Raw genomic sequence first — 6,005 nt, forward strand, 5'->3', positions numbered from 1 at the left:
TTGCTCCGGGGGTGTGCTACCGAAGCGTAGCATATCTATGTTCCAAGGTTAGCACAGTACGTTTTGGAGAGATTACTGGTGAATTGCGAACCGTTGTTGGTGATGATGCGGTTGGGCACCCCAAATCGGCTCACGAGGCCCTTGATGAATTTGACCGCGGAGCCTGCCGGGATTGTGCGGACGGCTTCCACCTCAGCCCACTTGGTGAATTTGTCCACGGCGACGTAGAGGTAGCGATAGCCCCTGGCGCCCGAGGAAATGGGCCTAGAATGTCCAGCCCCCAAACTATGAACAGCCATGAGAGGGGTATAGTCTGTAGACCCCTCGCAGGCTGATGGGTCTACTTAGCGTGAAACTGGCAGGCCTCGCAAGCCTTCACCAGCTCCGGCGTCGTTGAGCGCAGTGGGCCAGTAGAATACACTACGGACGCCTTGCCGATGAGGGTTCATGACGATGAGTGGTGCCCGCAGTCTCCGCCGTGTATGTCCGCTAGTAGCTCCTTCCCTTGCTCTTGGGAGATGCAACGTAGGGACACGTCATTTGGTCGCTTCCTGTAGAGCTTTCCATCCCTGATGCAATAAGCCATGGCCTGCCGCGCCACACGCTCAGCTTCCTCCTCATTCTCCGGCAGAGTCCCTTGCATCAGGTAGTTCTTGAGCTCCGGGATCCAACACCCTTCCTGAGGCTCTAACGCCAGGAGTAGGCGTGCCCCTGAGGCTGCGCCGCAGACCGGGGCTCCTGAGGCGGGCAGCTGAGGGAGCTCCTCCCTTGGTTGCGCCGTGCTCGACAGTGATGGTACCGCAGAGGGTTTGAAGAGCCGCTCCTCGAAGACGCCAGGCTCCTGAGGCAGCCGCCAAGATGCCCTCTTGGCAATGTCATCAGCCTCCTGATTGGTGCCGCAGGGCACATGCTGCAACTCCAGCCCCCAGAACTGTTTCTCCATCTTGCGAACCTCAGCGAGGTAGGCTTCCATGTGCTCGTCCTTTGGCTCGTATAACTTGTTGGAGAAGTTGACGAGGAGCTGTGAATCGCCCTTGATGATGAGGCACTTCACCCCTAAGGCAATTGCGGCCTTCAAGCCTGCTATTAGGCCTTCATACTCCGCTATGTTGTTGGAGACCTTTTCTCCGTGCTGGAAGCAAAGTTGTACGGCGTAGTAGAGTTTGTCCTTGGTAGGGGATACGAGCACTGTGCCAGCTCCCGCACCGTGTCAGGAGAATGCCCCATCAAAGTACATGACCCAGCCATCCGGTGCTTCACTTCCCAGGGAAAGTGATCGGTCTTCGCTTGCCTCGAGACCCGGCGCTTCTGCCCATTCTTCCACGAGATCCGCAAGTGCGGCTCCCTTGATGACTCTGGTCGTACTGAATTCTAGCTGAAATGTCTGTAGTTCAATGTTCCATTTAGCAACCCTTCCAGCTGAGTTGGGGCTCCTGAGCACTCTTTCCAAGGGGTATGCTGAGACGACTTTGATGGGATGTCCTTGGAAGTAGTGGCGCAGCTTGCGTGAGGCCACTAGTAGCGCGAGGAGGAGTTTTTTAGGCATGGGATACCGTGCCCTTGCGTCCCGTAGCACCGTGTTGACAAAGTACACGGGATGCTAGACGAGGTTGAGGGTGCTGGCGCAACTTGCGTCCTCCAGAGGTCGAGGCGTCTCTTGAGACGACGGAGCTCCCACTGCTTGGTCGCCTGAAGAGGCCTCTCCTACTCCGGGTGCGTTCTCCTGCTGCTGCTGTTCCTTTCCGGCTGTGATTGCGGCCTTCGCGAGGCCCTCCTGGATCTTCTTTGCTTCAGTTCGGACGGTCGATGCGGCCTTGGCACAGCGCTACTCCCTGACCGCCACCAGGGCTGTGCTAGCGGAGTAGGGGGTGGCCGCAAGGTAGAGCACCAGGGGCTCCCGAGGACGCGGAGCTACCATCACTGGTGGACTGGTAAGGTACCTCTTGAGGTCTTGGAATGCCTTGTCGGCCTCTTTAGTCCATTCGAAGGGGCCCTTTTTCTTCATCAGCTTGAAGAAGGGCAGGGCTCGTTCCCCCAGCTTGGAGATGAAGCGCCCCAGCGCAATCACACGCTCGGTGAGCTTCTGCATTTCTCTGAGGGTCCTCGGCGAGCTCATGTCTTCGACTACCTTGACCTTCTCCGGGTTGGCCTCGATGCCCCTGTGGGATACGAGGAAACCCAGGAGCTTGCCCGAGGGGACTCCAAACACACACTTCTCCGGGTTGAGCCGTAGGTCCACTTCGTTGAGGCTTGCAAAGGTTTCTTCCAGGTCCTATATCAAGGTTCTTGCCTCACGAGACTTCACCACAATGTCATCGACGTAAGCTTCAGCGTTCCTCCCGAGCTGCCGGCCTAAGGTGATGTGCATCAGCCGCTGAAAGGTCGCGCCTGCCTTGCGCAACCCAAATGGCATGCACGTATAGAAGTACACTCCACACGGGGTCAGGAAAGCCGTCTTCTCCACGTCTTCTACCGCCATCTTGATCTGATGATAGCCCAAGAAGGCATCCAGGAAGCACAATAGGTCACACTCTGCGGTGGAGTCGACTATCTGGTCAATGCGGGGGAGCGGAAATGGATCCTGCGGGCAGGACTTGTTGAGGTTGGTGAAGTCGACGCACATGCGCTCCTTTCCTCCCTTTTTTGGCACAACGACCGGATTAGCCAGCCAATCAGGGTAGCGGACCTCACGGATAACTCCTCCGCCTCTAGCTTCCGGGTCTCTTGAATGATGAAAGCCTGTTTCTCAGTAGACCGCCGCCTTGCCTTCTGCTTCACGGGGCGCACATTGGGGCACACGTTGAGGTGATGCTCAATCACTTCCCTTGGGGCCCCTGCTAACTGATCAGGTTCCCACGCAAACACCTTCTTGTTCGCACGCAGGAACCTGATCAGGGCCTTCTCCTGCTCGGGCTCAAGGTTGGCCCCTATGGTGAAGGTGGCGCTAGTGGACCCGTCCTCGTCGACTGGTACCTGCTTGGTTTCCACCTTGTCTTGGGTGAACACTTGCTTCTTTTTAGCCGGCGCAGCCCCCTTGGGCTCAAGGGCGTCGGTGCTAGTGGGCTGCGCCATCGTGGCCGCCCTGAAAACAAGATGGAGCACCTGCAGCACATCCTTTGTGTCTCCTGACACGGTGAGGACGCCGCTGCTCCCAGGCATCTTCATGAGGTTGTACGCCGGGTGAGTTGCTGCCATGAACCGAGCCAAGGCCGAATAGCCGAGGATGGCATTGTAGGGGAGGCCAACGGGGGCGATGTCGAAGTCGATCAGCTCCGTGCGGAAGTTGTCGCAGGTGCCGAAGGTCACTGGGAGGCGGATCTGTCCCAAGGAAGCGGTGGAACCGGCTCCGATGCCCAAGAAAGGCCTGCTGGGTTGGAGCCGCTCCAGCGGCACGTTGAGGAGGCTGACGGCCTCCACCGAGAGCACGTTGAGGCCGGCACCACCGTCGATGAGGGTCCTGGTGACGGCCACTTGGCAGATGGTGGGGGTGCACAGCATCGGGAGCGCGCCCGAACCAATGGGGTTGAAGGGGTGGTCCTCCGAGTTGAAGGTTAGATCAGCCTCGGGCGCCACCCAGCCCGGGGGGGCTTCTCGGCGCTTGAAGGCAGTGCTTATCTGGCGGGTGAACGGCTTGACGTGATGGCTCGAGGGTGGTGCCTGGGAGCCACCCAGGAGAGCTGCGACGACGGGCGGCGTTGGTGCGGCGAAACGGGCGAGGAAGAGGTCGCGCAGCTCCTCCCAGGAGGTGACAGAGGCCGTCGGCAGGTGGAGGAGCCACGCGCGCGGGACGCCGGTGAGGGCCATGGGTAACCAGTTGGCCATCACCTGGTCGTCGCCCCTGGCTCTGAGGACGGCCTCCTCGTACGCCAGCGGGAAAATCATCGGGTCCGTCGCGCTGTCGTAGCGCGGCGGCGTCTCGGGCCTGAACTTGCATGGCCACTGCACCTGTCGCAAGGCGGGGGCCAAGGCCCGGAGCCCCCTGGCCCCAGTGTCGGCATCCGTTGCTGGAGCGGGCGGCGCGTTGTCCGCCATGAGGGCGGGATGCGATGTCGGGGGAGAGCGGGTCATCAGGAGGGAGGACTCCGGCGCACCCCTACCTGGCGCGCCAAATGTCGGATTTCGGGTTCCGGCGGACCCTTGAGGTTCGAACACTGAGGTGCGCGCGGAGATCTCTCCCCTACTGATCTACATCCAATCTCCTCGCATGATCTAAGCTGGAAACAATGAACAACACAAGGGACACGAGGTTTATACTGGTTCGGGCCACCATTGTGGTGTAATACCCTACTCCAGTGTGTGGTGTGGTGGATTGCCTCAGGGGCTGATGATGAACAGTACAAGGGAAGAACAGCCTCGCGAGAGGTGTTCTTGAGCTGGTGCGATGAACTGCTAGGGTGAGTTCAGTCGCCTCTCTCTCTCTATCTATCTCTCTTTTCCGGTCCCTTCCTGTCTGTCCTCTACTCTGCGGTGGCTAGCTCTATTTATAGAGGCTCTGGGCCTCTCCCCAAATAATGAGCGGGAAGGGCACCAACAATTGGCCATTTTGAAGGGGAACATCTAGTACAAGTTATCCTGACCAAAGGTGGTCTTCGGCTGCCAAAAGTACTGGTGATGACGATGTCTTGGGCTCCACGGTGACCTCCGTCCTGCCGCTCTGTTGGTCTTGGTCTCGTTGCACCGGAATGGTAACCTTTGCCTGATGCCTTGGCCTGTGCTTGCCCCCTTTGCACCAAAGGGGAAACAAGGACACTGCGCAGGCTGGCGCCCGCCTGGTCTCGATCGTCATGGCTTGCGTCACGGGCTCCTCGCGAGGTACCCCTGCCTTGATCTCTCTGCCTCCTCGCGAGCCTACCTGATGAGGCTACCTCGCGAGGGTCTTGAGCTTGAGCTGATGAAGATGGGCCGCGCTGGGCCCCCACTTGAGCCACGCTGCAGGCCGCAGGCAGGCAAGTCTGGGGACCCCCGTTCCCAGAACGCCGACATCCATGGTCGATGGATGCCGTTCGTTGACCACGTTGACCAGGCCGCACCGAGAGCACCATGGCGGTGGACGACGGCGAGGCCTAGGATGGGAACGACACGGAGCCGGGGAAGACTCGGCAATGGTTGCCCACGCGGTGGGGAGTACGAGGGTTTACTGGTCCGGCTGCCGGCGCCGGAAAATAATAGGAGGTGTGGGTGAGTAGAGGAATGGCCTGGCCAGCAATGAAGTAGGGTGGGGCGGTGCGGCCTGTGCGGCAGCACAGCCGGCCACGGGAGGTGGGAGCAGGCAGTCCCACCGGAGCTGGTTTGGGCGGCTGGAGCAAGAAGATCAGATATTGAGGAAGCAGCACGGCCGTTGGATTAACATCCAACGGTCACTGCTGCTAGAATCGTTTGTGGACTAAGTTGACAAAGCCGAAGTACACGTCAACCTAGTAGACCCACAAGTCAGCCTCCAAATCTGTCCCAAATATCATACAGCCCAAAATTTCTAGCCAGATTCAAATTAATTTTAAACCTAAATATACCTTAATTTAAATTCAATGAAATTTTACCCTCACAAAAACAATGAAATTTAAAATATCAAAATCCGAAAGAAAACAGTATTTTGGAACTAATTGCTTGTTTGCTATATTTTTTCATTTTACAGCCCATTTCTTATTACTTATAGCCCATTTTCTAGGCAAAATGCATCCCTCCTCATCTTGAAAGATTTCCGGCCCAACAGGGCGTAGAAAAGCAAGTAGGCCTACATTGGTTATTCTGCAAAAAACAAAATAGCTGGCTAGCCATTTTCAGAAAGGAAAAAAACAAACTGGGCTGGTCATTTGCTAAACATATGAAATAAAAGCCTGGGATAGACGGGCCACGGGTCCCGCACAACCCAGTCGAAACCCTTCTCCGTCCCAAAAAAACAAAATTTCTGCGCGCTGCTGGATCCCTACTGTCATCCTCACCATGTACAGTCATCTCCTTATTCCTCTCGGTTGTTGACCATGTTGACAACATCTGAGGGCGGCGCC

This window comes from Triticum urartu, chromosome 7A, assembly GCF_056163025.1.
Source record: "Triticum urartu cultivar PI428250 chromosome 7A, HENAU_Tu73, whole genome shotgun sequence".
NCBI lineage: Eukaryota > Viridiplantae > Streptophyta > Magnoliopsida > Poales > Poaceae > Triticum > Triticum urartu.